The following is a 19,937-nucleotide window of genomic DNA, read 5'->3' as shown; positions in this document are numbered from 1 at the left end:
CACAAGCGGTCTTCCTTCGAGTAGAGATGTCAATGATTTCCTTGAGAGCAGCAACTTCTTCCAACAGGCCTTTGAGAATATCGCTCTTGGCATTTTCCGTCAGGGGAGCAACTTTGATGGTACGACCAAGGGAGACAGAAGTTGCGACAGAAGACATAGCAAGATCCCTGGCATGTTTCCCTTCAAATAACTTAGGACTGAAGGAGAGTTCACTGGGAGGTTTACCTGCAATGTCATCAGCCCTTAGTAGATCTCTCTTCTGAGCCACCAGCATACCTGACAAGAGAGAGGGGAAGCCAATAGGAAGCTTCACGGCATAGGACTTAGCATGCTTGGCCAGGTGGTTGAACACAAACTCCCCAAAATCGAAAGACGCCCGAGTACCAATCTGATAAATGAGGCATGCCAGGTCAGACTTGATGCTTGAACCGTGAGAGGAAGGGGCCAAATTGGCAATCCCAATTCTGTATAGAACCGAGTATTTCGCCGAGAGGTCTGAGGAGGGCAGAGAACCCTTAGTAGGCCAAGTCTTCTTCTCATCGTTAGTGAGCTCTTTAGCAATCATATCCAAGGAGGGAAGTCGATCGGCAGTGATAATTTTTCCTCTTCCCAGAAACTCGTTGATAGCAGTGGAGGAGACATCAAAGCAGTGGCCACGCACGTAGACTTTCCCAAACTCAGGGTGATGAGGCTGGTCAACTTCAGAGGACAAATTGACTACGCACTCTTTCACCAGTTTAGGATAATAAGGCCCGATCCCAGAGACAGTTTTGCCGAGTTGAGCATCGTACAAAATTTCCATGATCACATCAATCTTCAGGGCTTCCTTAGACAGTTCCTTTTCCGGAAAAATAGATCTGTGATAGACATACCTCCATTTTCTGACGCGATCTTCCTCATGAAAGGAGACATTATCTAGAGGAGCGGCGGGAACATCCTTGGGAAGCTTTTGACCTCCAACAGACTTCCTGGAGATGTGGGACACGAACTCAGGGCGTGTATCTTCCTCTTCCTCCTCAATATCCTTCAGAACATCTGGAATTGGCTCCTCAACAGATTTTCCCTTCAGCTTTTTCTTGTTCAAACCCATATTCACCGGTTTCTTCATCTTTTTCTTAGCAAGGATGGGAGTGGCAGCAGCACTTTCTTCCACCACCTTTCTTTTCTTTTTTCTCTTCTCCGACAGAAGAGTGGCTAGGCACACGTCGTCATCTTTCTGAACCTTCTCTTTCAGAGAAGCAAGAATATCCTTTTCAACATTCTGGACTTGATTACTCGTTCTTTCTTGCCCCAGAGATGATGTTGGCACATCTTTCGCGACTTCTTTACTCAAACCCAACATGCCTCCAACGGCATCCACAAGAGTGGGCTCTTGAGCATGGGGTAGCGAATCCCTATCACTAGGATTATCAATAGGGGTGACAGAGGCAACATGATTACCTTGAACAATCTTGTGAGGGCTTTCGATGGGAGATACACCGGTGAGGGTTTCTCCTTCTGGAGCATCATCATCTTTTCTTTCTTCCTCAGACGAACTGCTGGAGCTTACATCTCCTGTAATGTCGGTGATCGAGAGAACGACTTTCTTGAGCATGGCGCTTCTGACGACGGAGAGGGATGGATTCTCAGGGGGAACTGATGACCCAGCGATTGCATCTCCGGCCTGACCATCGGCGCGTTCACTGGGGCGCAGTCCCTGTACCCTAACACCGTGCATGTTGCTCTCAGCGCCAGGTTTCCTAGTCGCGACATTTTTCATTTTCATTGTGGCTTTCACTTTCTCTGAGAGAGTGGTTGTGTTGATCCCGTTTCTGGTGCCAACCATTTTGATAGAATTTTTAGGAAACTGTCGCACAGGTAACCGTCGAAAAGGGTAAGCGAGCAAATATGGGAATCAAAGCTCAGGAACAGCGAAGAAAAACAGAAAATTTCAAAATTCGCACACAAGGTAACTTCCCTTTCTTTCTCGAGAATGGAACCGTCTGCATGAATGAGAGCAAGGCACAGAGAAATACGACGTCGTGACATAAAGTGGGCCTTGATCGATCTTAGGCCCAGAGAAACAACAATTGGCACTTTAGCCCGGCAAAACAGTCGAATGGGCCAACCAGATAAATGGGCCCATGAGAGAAATTTCACAAAGGGAACGTGAACAAGAATCAGAGAGGAATCAGCACAGATGATAAGACCAACAATCCCTCCAATAGACAGTAATTGCTATTGTTCAATAACACATAATCCTAAGGAGGATCTGAGATTTTCAAATCGGTTAGCATCTAAAGCCTTGGTGAAAATATCTGCAAGCTGTTTTTCAGTGTGAATGTATTCGAGTTTAATCTTCTTATCTTCCACAAGATCTTGAATGAAGTGATGTCTAATCTCAATGTGCTTGGTCTTACTGTGTTGAACTGGATTCTTTAAGATATTGATGGCGCTGATACTGTCGCAGAATAATGTCATGACATCTTGTCCAACATCATATTCAGCGAGCATCTGTTTCATCCAGAGGAGCTGTGTGCAGCTGCTCCCTGCAGCGATGTATTCAGCCTCAGCAGTGGACAAAGAGATGCAGTTCTGCTTCTTGCTGAACCAGGAGATGAGATTGTTTCCAAGGTAGAAACATCCACCAGAGGTACTTTTTCTATCGACCGCGCTACCTGCCCAGTCAGCATCACAGTATCCCACAAGCGTAGAGGAAGTATCATAAGTATATAAGAGGCCAAAATGAGTAGGTCCTGAGATGTACCTTATGATTCGCTTGGCTTGAGCCAGATGGCTAGCTTTGGGATTGGCTTGATATCGCGCACACACACCTACAGAGTAGGCTATGTCTGGTCGACAGGCAGTGAGGTAAAGAAGACTGCCAATAATACTCATGTAGAGACTTTGATCAACAGAATCTCCATGCTCATCCTTAGTGAGTTTGATGTGAGTAGCGGCAGGGGTCCGCTTGTGAGAAGATTTTTCCAAGCCAAACTTCTTCACCAAGTTTTTCGCATACTTACTTAGGGAGATAAAGATACCATCATTCATTTGTTTGATCTGAAAGCCCAGAAAGTAGTTTAGCTCACCGACCATACTCATCTCAAATTCTGACTGCATTTGTCGAACAAAAAGGTCCACCATCTTGTTTGACATTCCTCCAAAGAAGATATCGTGAACATAGATCTGGGCTATCATGAGATTGTCATTCTCCTTTTTCACGAACAAGGTCTTGTCAACTCCACCTCGGGTATAACCATTCTGCACAAGGAACTGGGTCAGTCTCTCATACCATGCACGAGGAGCCTACTTAAGGCCGTAGAGAGCTTTTTTTAGTTTGTAGACATGTTGTGGAAATCTGGGATCTATGAACCCTTTTGGTTGTGCTACATAGACTTCTTCATTCAGGTACCCATTGAGAAAAGCACTCTTAACATCCATCTGGTAAAGCTTGAAGTGCAGGTGACAAGAGATGTCAAGCAGGAGTCTGATGGCTTCAAGTCTCGCAACAGGGGCAAAGGTTTCATCAAAGTCTACGCCTTCCACCTGTGTATAGCCCTGCGTCACAAGTCTAGCTTTGTTCCGAGTTATATTACCATGTTCATCAGATTTATTCTTAAAAATCCACTTAGTTCCAATGACATTCACATTGTCAGGTTTAGGAACTAGCTCCCAGACTTCATTTCTTTCAAACTGAACAAGTTCCTCTTGCATAGCATTGACCCAGTATTCATCATCAATAGCCTCATTAACATTCTTAGGTTCAATCTTAGAAACAAAGCAGAGATTACCAATCATCTCCCGATAGTTAACAGGAGGTTTTGGACGAGTCTTTATTCCTTCACTGATTTTGCCAATCACCTCATGAGCAGGATGATTTTTCTGGATTCTTCTGGAAGGAATTCGTTGTTCAGTCTCAGGAGGAGATCCTTCATCTGGAACAATGTCGCTTACTTTGTCATCAGCACCAGTCCTGACATTTGGGTTTCCAGAAGAGATGTCGTCCAAAGAATTTTCAGCATCTGTCCTGACATCTGTGTTACTAGGAAAAACTTCATCCTCATCATTAGTACTGTTAGTAACATCATGATCATCGTTTACCACCACATTTATAGATTCCATCATAGTCTTAGTGCGTTTGTTAAAAACACGATAGGCCCGACTATTTCTAGAATATCCAAGAAATATACCTTCATCACTTTTAAGGTCAAATTTACGTCGATGATCTCTGTCAGCAAGTATATAACAAACAGAACCAAAGACATGAAAGTACTTCACATTAGGCTTTCTCCCTCTCCATATTTCATAATGAGTGATGGAAGTACCTAGACGAATAGTAATTCTATTGTGAATATGGCAGGCAGTATTAAGATCTTCAGCCCAGAAATGTAGTGGAATGTCTTTAGCCAACATCATTACTCTAGCCATTTCTTGGAGGGTTCGATTTTTTCTTTCAACAATTACATTTTGTTGCGGTGTGATAGGAGCAGAAAATTCATGGGCTATCCCTTCTTCAGTACAAAACTTAGCAAAGCTCATGTTCTCAAATTCCCTCCCATGATCACTCCGAATTCTGATCACTTTGCCGATGCTCTCTCATTTTTCTCTCTGAACCTTCTTACAAAGAGCTTCAAAAACAGCAAAAGTGTCAGATTTCTCACGAATAAATTCAACCCAAGTATACCTGGAGTAGTCATCCACACACACAAACACGTATCTCTTCCCTCCGAGGTTTTCGACCAGCATCGGTCCCATCAAATCCATGTGAAGAAGCTCCAGAACACGAAATGTGGTAAGATGTTGCACCATCTTGTGAGACTTCTTGACCTGTTTCCCAATCTGGCATTCACCACAGATTTTTCCTTCAACAATCTTCAGATTTGGGACACCGATGATGGCCTTCTCTGAAACAATTTTTTGCATGCTTATGAGATTAAGGTGACCAAGCTTTTGGTGCCACAGCTTGGTTTCGTCAGCCTTGGTCAAGAGGCAATTGTTGTTTGGTACGAGTGACCACATGTAGCAGTTGTCACGTGATCTGGTTCCTCGCATAAGTTCATCATGTTCCTCATTAATCACCACACACTTATCACGAGTAAAATTGACACGTAAGTTTAGATCACAAAGCTGACTAATACTGATAAGATTAGCAGTAAGTCCTTCTACCAACAACGCCTCAGTCAAGCAAGACATACCAGGATAGTTTAACTGGCCTTTACCCACAATTTTGGCTTTTACTCCATCTCCAAAGGTAACATGACAGTTAGAATAAGGTTTCACGTTGGTCAGGAAGGTGTGATCACCTGTCATGTGACGAGAGCAACCACTGTCGAAATACCAGTCACTCCCGGTGGAAGCACTCGGAGATGTGTAAGCAATATTGACATGATAGGACGTATTTTTCACTCTCTATTCCAGCCGAGTAGAAGGTTGTTGACGAGGTAGGACATTCCTGTAACTGGACTTTTGTTGATGGACATTTCTCCCGTATAACCGATAGCAAAAAGGTCGAATATGGCCCTTTCTACCACAATAATGGCATACCCAACGAGGTCTGTTGACTAGAGACCTGGTTGGTCCAGAGAGATGATTCCGAGGAAGCTCATGAGAATTGTCATTACCAGATGGTTGAGACATGTTTCGCGACATCTGGCTAGTCTGCTTTTGGGGAACGAACGTAGTCTGGGATGATGAAGCTCCATGGGTATATCCAAGCCCCTTCATGTTCTTCGCAGGTTTGCCAATGGTGAGGATTTTGTCAAGGCTGTCAGCCCCAGAGTTCAGCATTCTGACGGATTTAGTCATTTGATCAAGTTCCCCATTCAGCCGACTGACTTCCTTCTTCAGATCCACAATCGTCTCTAGGAGCCTTGCCTTATCTTCAGTCAGAGTAAGAATAAGAGCACTCTGTTTGTCGAGAATCTGGGATTCCTCAACCCATTTGGTGTGCAAGGTATTGTATGCTTCATTCATAGCATCGTCAGATAGTTCTTCATCTAGAACATATTTCTGACAGCATTCACCAAATTCATTAGTGGACTCATGAGTATGGACAGAGGCAGTAAATGCTACAAAGTTACTTATTTGATCTGAGTCGCTATCTTCATCTTCTTCATCCGAAAGAGTAGCGTTGTATCCCCTTTTCTGTTTCTTGAGGAAGTTGGGAATATGTCCGAACCTTCACATTCGTGGCACTGAATGCCTTTGCCTTTGCCAGATCGTTCACGGCCACTTTTAATGTTCCTGTGAGGATTAGCATTCTTCTGGAAACGTTGTTGGAAATTGTCCTTGACATCTTGCGAGACATTTTTCCCATTAATCTGGTTGAGTCTTTTCATGACCCTGCTATAATTTTTTGCAAGCATAGCTATAGTATCGTCAATATCATTGTCAGAGTCTGAGTATACCTGTTCCTTTTGTTCATGAACAGAGCTTTTGAGGGCCATCCCTCTGTGTTTCTTTTCCACCTTAGGAAGGGAGAGCTCAAAAGTCATGAGAGATCCCATGAGCTCGTCGGACTTTAACGTCTTTAGGTCATGAACTTCCTCAATGGCCGTGATTTTCATTTTGAACCTAGGGCTCAAGGCTCTCAGGGTTTTTCGAACAAGATCTTCATCTGTCATTGGTTTCCCGAGAGAATATGATTCATTGGCAAGATCACGGATGCGAACGTTGAACTCAGCAACTGATTCATCCTCGAGCATCGTGAGGGCTTCAAAATTGGTTGTGAGATATTGAAGATTCTGCTCATGGACCTTTGTAGGTCCCTCATAGGCAACAGCGAGGATTTCCCAGGCCTCTTTGGCACTAGTGCAAGTATTTATCAACCTGAAAACATCTTTATCGACTCCGTTAAATATAGCATTAAGAGCACGAGAGTTACCAACGGCCGCCTCATCTTCAGTGGGGGTCCAGTCCTTTTCGGGTTTTGTGCCAGTACGGGCTCCTTTGTCATCAGTAGTCACAGGAGCTTCCCACCCGTGTATCACAGCTTTCCATGTTCTGCTATCAAGGGACTTCATGAAAGCGGTCATGCGTGCCTTCCAATAACCATAGTTGGTTCCGTCGAGTACTGGAGGGCGATTGACAGAACCTCCCTCTCGGGAACTATCCATAATAGGTAATAAAAAAAATCCAAGAAACCCCCAAAAAGATCAAGGTGCCTGCTCTGATACCAATTGAAATTTTGATTAGACGCACAGACAAGATGTCATACACAATGTGTTGACAATGTGTCCGACAACTTGTTTGAGCACAGATTATGGATAAACAACAAAACAGTGCAGTAAACAAAGTACACACGATATGGTTACCCAGTTCGGTGAAACACACCTACATCTGGGGGCACGCTGCCAGTGGAAAGGTTTTTCACTATCTTGTAGTCAATAGTACACACAAGGTTTATATCTGATTACAATCAACAAATCAATAAAACCTAGAGACTATTACCACCAGTGATCACCTAGTCAGGGACTCCCCCTAAATTTGAGCTCCGTCTCAATTCCACCATTCGAGCAACCTCTTGGCTCGGTTGACCTTTAGTCTTCAGCTGTACGCGAACCTTCAATCACGAGAACACAAAACCCAACTCTCACAGACACTCAATCTTTGTGGAATAGTGTTTGAGAGAAAACACCGCTTATCACCAAAACACACAGCCTCTCAGTCCGCCGGTCTTGCACGTCTAAGAGCTCTGAGTGTTTGATCAAAAGCGTCGAGGCTGCTAAGGGGGAGCACATGGCTTTTATAGCAGCTATACAATCCTGGAAGGTATCTCGGGTTTCCTTACCCGGCCTCAAGAGAATATCACAAAGTAAAGACTCCAGCGAGACGAATATTGTGCAATGAAGACAGCAGCAGCGAGATATCTTGTAATGAAGGCAGAAGCGAGAAGATATATCGAAGTAATGACAGCAGCAAGGCAATATTTCTCAATCAATTCACCAGCGAGGCAATCTGTCAAAACCGGAAACTTGCCTGAAAAAAGAGTCTGCACACAGGATGAAAGATGTCATACCAAAAGAGGAAACATAACGACCGACATCTTTCCACACATCTTGCACTAAAAAATAAAGCCAATAAATAACGTATCAACATATACACATACTATTATATTATACTCAGTTTAAGATTGTGTTTTAGTATACATTCATATATTTATATTTTACATTAAGTGTCTTTATGTGTAAATCTATGTATAAATTTCTGTATTTTTATTTTCAGTATATAATGACAATAATTTTTTTATAAAAATAAATAAATAAAAGTCAAATATAATTTATAAATTAGCTTTTTTTATTATATATAATGACAATAATATTTTATGACGATAAATAAAAGGTCATAATTTATAGCTTATAATTTTATTATTTTATTATATATATTTTCTTTCAAAGTATGCAGTTGTATTTTATAGTCATTTACAGTTATTTTGATATATCTTTAACATTTTAAAACCTATTTTTCATAATAGAAATAATACAAGTTTATGAAATTTAAACGCAGGCTAAAAAGCTTGTGTAAGCTAGAATTGAGCCTTATCATTCATTTTTTTTTCTTCCCATTCTCGTTTGTTTTAGTGTAGGTTTTTATTGGACTTCTTAACATAAATAATACAAACTGTAATAAAAATACGAGAACAATGCAGTTACAAAAGTAGTGTTGGCTATCTAGTAAAGGTTCAGTTTGAATGTCATAAGTCGATACACTAATTCAGCACGTTTCCTTCTATTTTCTCTGTATATCCTATATAATTATTTGTGTGGACCTATACTAAAAAAGTGATACTAGAAAGAAAAATAAATCACACTATAAGATTCATGAGAGAAAAATAGACGTTTTAGTGTCAAACTGAAACAATTTCTATATCCTTTTACGTGTGAATATTCATTGTTCATAACTTATATATAAATTGATAAATAATACGCTAGTTTTCAAATTTAATTAGATTCCTAGCATTTAAATTTAATATTTCTTTTAACCTAAAAAACTCGAGTTTTTAGGCCCATTTCCTCATCCTATAACAAAACCCATTCTACAACAATTGTATTAGGGTCCAAATGGTACGACCCAATAGGCCCAAGTTACTTGTAAATGTGTAGTAGTAGACTAGTAGTACAATAATAGTGTGGTTAAAGCTTTATTTATTTATTTATGAAAGAGTATAATTATATACTTACTATCGTTGATGTGATGGTTAAATCTTCATTTGTAAAAAAAAGTGTTTTTAAGTTGTATATAATATTTATTTATCGATCTTTATAGACTTTGTTTAAAATTTATTTACCTTTTTAACGCTATTTGACTTTATTTATTTTTTTACATTTTAATCAATAACCTGAATAATCTCAAATTACTGTTTACATTTTGAAGAACACTAATTTTAAAAGAATTTAAACATCCATTATTTTTAAAATGTAACACTTTGAAAACACATTCTTTAGTACTTCCATTACACAGTTGTTTCATATGAAAGCAAGCCAATCATTCAACAAGTATTTTCTAGTTATCATGTAACTACCGTGAAAATTACCCAATTCTCCCTATTTTAAAATGTTTTATGAGAACACCTTGCTTTTCCTTTTTATTTTGAATATCTGTTTTTACTTTGAAAATCCCTCATTTTTTTTTTTTATTTGCTGAAAATCCCTCATTTTATAGTTATTTGTTTCTATATGTATATAGATTGATTAAGCTTATTTTTTCTGTTACCTTTTGCGGTTTCATTTCAGTTTTCATTAGATGTTTATATTTCATGGAAAATATCGTCAAAACCATCTTAAATAAACAAGCTATTTATAATATTTCAAAATTTAAAGTATTCAAGTAATCATCGTATTCAAATAATTTATTCGTCAAACTTTCCTATAATACTTTTTTTTTTATATATAACTTTATTGCCCAGTTAACTATCCTACAACATATCCCAGTCTAGTGCAATAGTATAAGGTTCCAAATGGAACAACCCAATATGCCCATGTTACAAGTCATTGAGAAGCAGTGGGCTCGGTAATTTCGTGTGACGATCCGACTTTTCGGATCATTTTGTTTATCTTACTTTTTAAATTTTAGAAAACTCTTTAGAAGAATTAGAGCACATCGTACAAAGACGAACCAAAATTTTAAAAATAAACAAAAGCATTAAAGAAAAATATGAAGATTGCATTTTAAACGTTTCATGAGGAGTATTTAACATAAATTGAAAATACGATGTACCAATTAAAAACCAAAGATAGTAGCAAAAAAATAAAACAAAATCTAGAATATAAATCTCAACGAAACTATAAAACTCTTTGAAACTTCATAAGTTTAAAATAATTGATGATAAAACCTTAAAATTTATTTCTTAATGACTCATAGCGGAAGACTTATTTCATAAATGGAAACCACAACCTAACCCTCTCGTTGTCGACGCCGCTAGTTCATTTTGCTCAGTTCTTTGTATGTTGTTTACCTACAACACAGACGCATTATTTTTTCCCGAAGAGATGAACTTACGCTCAACGAGAATAATATATAAAGCTCACGAAATAAAAGAGTAATGCAATGCATGACCTGTTATTAGTATTTTAAGACTAATCGTTGACTTGATCATTCTTTACTTGATTATATCAACTTTTAGTTCGAGGTGTCCTTAGGGTAGTCGTACCTATTTCAGTGTGCACTTTAGAGACAAAGATATGGGGCTGCAAGGTCCCACACTTCGCTCTATCTAACAAACAGATTAGGGTCTCGGCCCGGAAAACTTCTCCTTAAAACCTCTCAAGGCGGTACGACTCCTTTGCTTATTTTTATATTCTCACTCTGAGAATTATGTTACATTCATGTACATAAAAACTTTCATACGTATGCTCATATAAAACAAACATGACTAAAGAATAAAATATGTATTCTCAAATCTACTTAATCTTAACATCACATAGCTTACAAAACAAAAATCACAAACTACTAGAACAATCACGCATTCAACTAACAAAACGCATACTCAAGCATATAAAGTTATAAACAAACTATATCATGAATTGCATAATCATCATATTTAATTTTGAACTAATCTGTGTTGTAATGAGATTATTCTCACCTTGACGATTCGGGAGTAAAGTTCGTTAGTCGAAGACGGAATTGGAAGCTCTACTTGACTCGAACCCTAATCGAGATAAAAGACTATCGGGTATCAGCTAAGAAAAGAATTCAAGGCATGCTTTAGGTTCTGAAAAAAAAAATCATAATTTTGAGCACTTTTTGTAAAGGCATCTCGGCCAAACATATCTTTTAACTATTTCTTTAAAATAAAACAAGCACTATAAAATTGAACGTAAAAAAATTGTGCCAAACTTGTCTGCACATCATTTCTAAAATAGCTACCCGTAAAACTTGTTGTTTAAAAAAAATTAAATATTTGAAAAGGAAAACACATAGTACTAAACATTGGAAAAGCTTTCGAATCAAACTAATAAACGAAAAATGCCATATTCAAAATCGGTTTTGAAGTTAGGCCAAAACTGTGAAACTAATCTACGCAGTGATTAGAAAATAATCAGAAAATATTTTGTATTTGATAAATATATTATTCGATCAAACATTCAAACAAAAAAACTCTAAATCTAATTTTTCCAAAAATAATCAACGCAAAATAATAAATATTTTTTCCACAGTAAGCATTCTAAGAAACGATTTTTATTGAATCCGAATCAGAAACCACTTTAAAAATTGTTGTTCATAGAAAAGATAGAAAACCATAAATTTCCATATAATCTAAAGAGGGTACACAAATTTACCTTGATTAGGATGAAGAGAAACGCTTCTTAAAAGTTTTAGACTCCATGAAAGATATATCAAAGAGTGTTTGGTGGTCAGTGACGGATCTAGGTGGGGGCCAGGGTGGGTCAATGCCCCCCCTCAATTTTTGAAAATTATTTTTTTAATCCCAAATTTTTTTACTTTTTTATAATTTTACCCCTAAATTTTACTAATAATTATGTTTTTTACCTAAATTTGTAAGTTTTTTTTTTTCAATAATGCCCCTCCTAAAAAATATTTCTCAAATTTCCCTCCCTTGATTGAAATCCTGGCTCCGTATGTTGTTAGGGTATCTTTGTGGGGAGTTTATCTTTGTGGGGAAGAAAGATAGAAGAGAAATAGGTAGAGTGAGAGCGAGAAAGGGGATCATGAAAAAAAAAAAAGTAGAAGTATGTTGTTAGGGTTTGAGATACCGAAGACATATAATTATATTGAGAAAATAATAGATATAACTACTATTTATTTATTTATTTATTAACCTACAATCATTTTATTTGTTTGTTTGGCCGACTAAAAAAATACTGCAAAAGAATCGTTCAATAATGAATTGATTCGTGCGCATATATTGTATACAACTATATCACATCACATTTATATTTAAATACATACACGCATACATAGAATCACGTTACACTTAACAACTAATATATATATATATATATATATATATATATATATATATATATATATACTCTTAAAAAAAACACTAATATATATACATATATATGTATGTATATATAATATTATATACCTTTTCTATCTTCATTTTTTTTTTTTTTGAAAACGAGAGTGGCATTCTCATTAAAAGGCCGGGACTAAATCATCCTCGACAACACTGATAATACAAGAAGGACACTCGTTCAACCATTCTACATTTATAATCATATATAAAAAAATACCTAACATAATTTCCTTATACATATTACGGGAAGTGGAATATTAATTCAACATTTATCATATATAATTTATATATATATATATATATATATATATGTATACTCCTCTTTGATGATATATATGACATATAAAAAACACATCAATAAAAAAAGACTTAAATCTTAATGTATAAAATTCTTAATGTTCTCTACAATTTTAAATTTCGGGGTTTTACATTTCGCAACATCTCAAAATCAAAGTTTGAGTTACCACGCAGTATACCGCTTACCGTCAGATCTCGGTAGCGAAACGTACAAAACTGTGAAATAACCGTAAAATCAAGATTTACCTTTCCAACCGGTACTGGTAGAGAATCCCGTAATGCCAAGGACCGGTCCGACCCAGTTAAAAACTTCATAAAAATCGGGATTCACCGCAATTCTAATTAAAAATATAAATAAAAATTATAAAAACTTATTTTATATTTATTTATTATAGAAAATCTACTGGTTTCTTTCCCGGAATTCTCACGGTAAACTCTTGCGGTAAGAGGTGTACCCATAAAACCTAAGTCTCGACACGGTAACTGACGGTATCTCAAATTGTGCTCCAAAAGAATGATTTTGCAACATTTTCAAAATAATAAGGGTTTTAAATTTTTTTAAGAATAATATTTTTTAAATATTGTGAATAATTATTTTCTTTAAAATTTAAATTATAAATAATAAACAAAGAAAAATAAAACTTAAAATAATAAATAAATTGTTGTATAAAAATTTAAAAGCACTAGTATCAACAATTCCACGCGTCAAGAGGCATACACTAAGTATATGCTCAATTACTACACGTTTGTGTCGTTGGATAAGCAAACCCATCTTAGAGATTAATATCATATTGAAAAAGATATTGGTTATGTCTCTTCTCTAATAACTAGACTTTAGCATGGTATGTTATGTTTTGTAAAGTTATGTTAAAAGCCAAAATTTATTTTTTGTATATCTAGTTGAGTTTTGTTACCAACTAAGCCACTTGAATTGAAATGTACTTTTTGAAGTGTTTCATAGCATAGTCTAATTGGTAATTTCACACTACCTTCAAAGTGAAGGTCGTGGGTTCAATTCCCACTCGCCTCGACGTTGTCTTAAAAAAACAATAAATAAACCACTTGAAATATTAAAATTTCAAATTAGCCAACGTTTCAATCTTTCTTACAAATAAAAAGCCAACAGGCTCATGTGGCAAATAAAATCAATTATTTTTATACCTAATTTAACCCTATTAATTAAGTAAGGATATTTATTTTCGAAATTTAAAATAAATCAATTCTCTAATTAGTAGGATATTAGTAATTGGTTGGAATTTGAATTTATTAGTCTCTCTCTCCCCAAAATCACTCTCTGTCTATGAAAAATCATTCTTCTCTTTTTGATACAGTACTGGAACAAGACGTGATGTCAGAATTTCGCAAATCAGTAGTGATTTTTGAGTGGAAACGAGCCAAAAAATACAAACTCGTGACTATTTCACTAGCACCACATGATTTTAGCCAAATTATGTCATTTCAGACTCCAAAACAAATTTTTTCGTTTTTTTTCTTTTATATTATATTATCGTAAAAATTTTGTAGAATTCGTTTTATCTCGTGGTGGTTTTTCATCTTTTCTAACCCCTAATCTACATCACCCTCTCCTGGTTGGGTTTGTATGGTTTTATGATTTTCTCTACCATATTACGTAGTTAATAATCAATGATAATAGTTAATAATCAATATCTACTATTTTTTTTCTTTGGTTCATCTTATATGAATTGTCAGTTAATTTTAGTTAATTATTGTTATTAGGTCGCTGATTTAGTATGGTTTGGTTTTTTTTTTTTTTTAACTTTTGAATCGTCATTAAATTTTCGTTAATTATCATTAATTTTCATTAATAAATGACTGCGTTTTCAAATTTTTGGTGCGGTGACAATTCTAGTTTTTTTCCGATGAAAGAAAAATTTAAGTGTAACGCTTTTCTTTTTTGAGTTTTTAGAAATAATTAAGGGAAAATAACACATTTATACCCTGTGTTTTAGTGAAATGTCGAGTTTAACCCTCGGTTTTCAAAAATGTCGAGTTCATACCCTCTGTTTAACTAAAATGACGAAATTATACACTGAAATGAATAACAGCGTCACAAATCTCCCTTTCATTGATATTAACTCTTATATAAGAAAAACCAAATCAAATCTAAATCAGTGCCCTAACTTACAAATTCTCAATTTTGAAATAAAAATAGCCTTAAATTGAAATTAAATAATAAAACCCATACCTCCTAAGAAATGACTTCATTCCGTGTTCGAATTGAAACTCTAAATCCTGGATTCTCTGTTCGAATATGCGATTTTGATGACTATCAACTATCGATGTTTACCCATTTGCCTCTTTCTGTGTTCTTCACGATTAAGAGACTATTGTTTATTTTTTAGTTTTTAAATAAATTACATATATGGCGCGAATGAATAAAGATAATTGGTGTTTATATATAAATATTATAGTCAACGTAAATGAAAAGTCAATAAAAAGAATATTCGTGACACTGTTGTCTATTTCAGGGTATAATTTCGTCATTTTAATTAAACAGATGGTATAATTTCGTCATTTTAGTTAAACAGAGGGTATGAACTCGACATTTTTGAAAACCGAGGGTTAAACTCGACATTTCACTAAAACACAGGGTATAAATGTGTTATTTTCCCAATAATTAATTACGTGTATTTTATGGAAGTTGTTACTTAATTTGTGGGATTTTTCTTTTAATGTATGAATATAAACAATAAAAGGCTTTAAGTAATAGACTAACATATCATGTTTAATTAGTTAAAGGATTTAAAACGTTGGTCAGATTAAAATTTAATGTTTCAAAATGGCTAATAAGCTAGACTGTCCATATATATTTGCTTCTTTTTGTTTTAATAAAGAATTATATTATACAATAGACAAATTGTATTACAATCACTAACGAATTAGTCCAACCCAAGGTTTAAAATATCAATACCGATACCCATACCGAGGTTCTGATTTTACGGATATATCGAGTATCGATGGATATATCGACGGATATTCTATAACAATTTAAATACCGACTACCGATTATATCGATGATATATCGGATACCGACGGATATATCGGCAGAAATCCTATAAAAATATATAAAATGTATATATAATTTAATGATACATATAACAATTATATTTTAAATAGATATATATATATATATATATAACATATCTATATAGATATATACGTATATTTATATCTATAAATATACGTAATGAATGAATATATAACATTTATTTAGCTAACAATAAAGTTCACCTTATTATGAAATTAATAAATTTTAAAAAATCACTCCATATAAACATATGTAGTTCTATGAATTTTAATAAGCAATAATGAGTCTTCATCTTCCCAAGAACTCAAGTTTAAATTTTGGGCCTGTTTAGAGCTATGTAAATAGGTATTTCAGGAATAACTTTTCTGTTTTGGCTGTTGTAGGATTTTGTTTTACATTTACAAAAAATCACTTCATATGTAGTTCTATAAATTTTAATAAGCAATAATGAGTCTTCATATTCCTAAGAACTCAAGTTTAAATTTTGGACCTGTTTAGAGCTATGAAAATAGGTATTTCAGGAATAACTTTTATGTTTTTGGCTGTTGTAGGAATTTTTTTTAGAAAAACGGTATATCGGGAAGAAAACGATATTTAGGCTGTTATATCAGTTTTTTTACCGAACCTTCAAAAAAACGGATATATCGGCGATATATCCCTGTATATCGCCGATATTTAGAACCTTGGTCCAACCATGTTCCAAAGATCTGAAAGAGGAGTCCAATAATGCATAAGCCCAAAACCAGCCGGTACAATAAATTTGAGGGCTTTAGGCGCGAAAAAAAAAAAAAAAAAACAAACAAACAAACAAAAAAGTTATTTTTATAATTATATTTAGATCAATAAAAGAAAATAAAATATTTAGTTTATGCTTACTACCCAACCAATATAATAACAATTTGAAAAATAAACGCACATACAGAATCAATAAAATAAAAATAACCAAGAAATAGATCACGAAAAAAAAAATTAAAGATAAATAAAATCTTGGAAATAGTTTACTCAAGATATGTTAATATAGAACCTTTTTTTTTCTTTTCTTTTATATCTCTGTGGACTTTTTGTTAGTTCAATTTCAATCACCTTTTTTTGGAATTTTAAGTACTGTAAAATCAATTGAATCAAGAAGATATAAAGAGGAGAACAAATTTAATGCTGTAACAAATTAATATAACAAAAAATTAGCAAAATAGCCAACTTAAACGTTTGAATTTAGTAAAATAATCAACGTTTCGTAAATCTTAGATAAATAGCCACTGCATTTTATTTACAAGTGTATTTTTACAAAAATACTTATAAATAAATTCATTTTTTTAGTATTTATCAGTATTTTTATAAATATACGCTTGTAAATAAACGTAAATAAAATGAAATGACTATTTACATAAGATTTACGAAACGTTGACTATTTTGCAAAAACAAACATTTAAGTTGATTATATACTTAATGAACCCTTAATATAATGTCACAATTCTGTTAACTTATTATACCAAATTCGCAGCATCTTAAATAATAACTTTTTGGCTTTATATTTGGAGTACCCAAACCTATTATACTGACCTAAACTGAACGGTATGGGCTTAATTCTGGCTTGGAATTCACACTACCCAGCACTATGAGTCTACTTTACTGTTGGGTATGTCTTGCTTAATGGTATGGGTCAATGTAAGGCCTTATAAACTGATTGGTAATTATGCCTCGCTTTTCCTGGCGTTGGTCGTGAAGTGTATTTTTTTTTTTTTTTTTTTTTTTTTTTTACAAAATAAATGGGTGAACATTTTATATTACAAAACATCGGATTTTAAATCTGAATGGTTGTTGTTGCCCTTACTTCGTTTATTTCACAGTTGCTCTTAGATTTTGCTCCGGCCATGACGTTTTATCCAATAAATTTAACGTAAACAATATACGGTTAACATATAATATAGATATATATTTTAATCAGTAGCATATATATGTATATATATCTCTATTATATATATATATATATATATATATATATTTTACTTAATCACATACTATTTATTGTATACAGTATACTGATTATGTGATATTACATATATTATATTGATATTGTGATTATTGTATACTGTTAGTGTCGGAGTTACTGCGGTGAAGGTGATATTGTATCCAATATACTGATAATGTGATTATTGTTAGTGTCGAAGAGAAGCGTCCGAGCCACGACAACGGTTGAGATATTGTATATAATATACTAATAATATGATTATTGTATACTGTTAGCGTCGAAACCACGACGATGAAGGAGACAGCCTCCTATGAATGTTCGAGCCCCGACATGGCGGTCCGAAGTTCGGAGCGTTTTTGCATCTCGTAGATCTGGTTTGTATACTGAACGCATTAAAAATGGTGTGTCGTTTGTGGGATATTTCAATCGTGTGAAAAATGCTCGGGTGGTGGTGTGATTTGGATGGGTGATTGAAAATGGTATCGGGAATATGTGGGGATAAAACTTGAAAAGTGGGAGGTTCGTAAGGAAATTGAGATTGAGGAGTTGGATCAAGTTAAGTGAAACTTTTGATGTTTTGGTAAGGAAATTGAGGTTGAGAAGTTGGATCAAGTTAACCACTTCTAACCACTTCTAGGGATAATTTTGATTTGGGTTGGGTGGTAGAATTTGTTGAGGTTTTGAATTTTTGATCTAGAAAAGCGGGATCGGGAAGATGAATGAGAAGACATTTTTTTTTTCATGTGTGAATTTGAGAGAGATATGAGAGAGGTGTTAAGATAGAAGTGTATTTATAGGAAAAAATTATTTAGATTAAAAAGTTAAATTTTTTAAGGACCTCCAACAGTCATAAACGGTAAAACATATATATATATATATATATATATATATATATATATATATATATATATATATATGTATATATGGCCATGGCAGACGCGGATTTACATAGGCCTGGGGCGACCCTACTTCCTTTGAAAAATTTAAAGGAAACATGTCTTCAATATTAAATGTCTGGATAATTAAAATATGTTAAATTACTAAAAGGCCCTTTAACTTTACTGTTTTTTTTTTCTTTCTAATAACACTTCACTTTAAAACACGATTATTCTCCAATTACGTTTTTTTTTTAATTTTATTTTACATATTAGTTTAGTTTGTTCAAATTTCTTGTTGGTAAATTTTCAGCGGTTCATTTAAAATAAAAAAAAAAATTGCTTAGTTTGTTCCTTCTTTTTTTTTTCTTCTCTTGAGATAACACATACTGCAATGTAAAATAAAGATAATATAAAAAAATTTAACATGGAATTAAGCGACATATGTTGGTATTTTTTTTTTCTTCACTTATTATTGCTGATTATTATATCATATAATGCATTGTTGTAGACTTGTGGGTAATCAAACGCTAGGAAAACAAAATTAATTGGGAGTGTTTAAATAGAATTTAGGAATTCATATATTTAGGAATTGGTTTATTTATTTTATATAAATGAATAATGTTTTTTTAATTAGCTTATGCATTTTTGAGGAATCAGTTTAAAGGTTCAGCATTTTTTTTTTTGAAAAATATCGAGGACCTTTCATTAATGACAAGCAATCGAATCGGTCACTATAATCGACTCAATACAAGAAGGATTCTCGAATAACCAGCATACATTGTTGTTAAAATTAAAGGCTTCACGGGCTAACGTGTGAGCCGCAACATTTCTCTCGCGAGGAATGAAACGACACATGCCACCGTTAGGCTCCGAAAGTAGACGGCGAACATCACAGATGATCTGATCGATGGAGGCCACCGTGGCGACACCTGAGAATGCAGAAACGGCAGTAAGGTTATCGCTCTCTAAACTGTCAACGATCAGCCCCTGGGTTTAGCAAACAAGAGTCATTCTCGCATCGCGATAGCCTCGGCGACTAATGGCTCGTATATGTTCGGAACGCGATTGCTAAAAGCCCCAATAACCTCCTCTGCGTGATTGCGAATAAGTCCTCCAAAACCAGTTCCCATACCATTTGCTGAGATCGAAGCATCCACGTTTAACACTGTCTTCCCCGGCTCATGCGGCTTCCAAGAAACTCGGTCCCGTGGCTGCTCAGCGTGATTCTTTTGGGGCTCATTTGCAGCCTGGAAGTTGTTGAGCCATTCCTCTGCCGCCCCT

This window comes from Urtica dioica, chromosome 2 (genome assembly GCF_054948205.1).
Source record: "Urtica dioica subsp. dioica isolate 48M chromosome 2, U.dioica_male_clone48M_v1_H2, whole genome shotgun sequence".
Lineage (NCBI taxonomy): Eukaryota > Viridiplantae > Streptophyta > Magnoliopsida > Rosales > Urticaceae > Urtica > Urtica dioica.
This window is presented reverse-complemented; position numbering follows the sequence as displayed.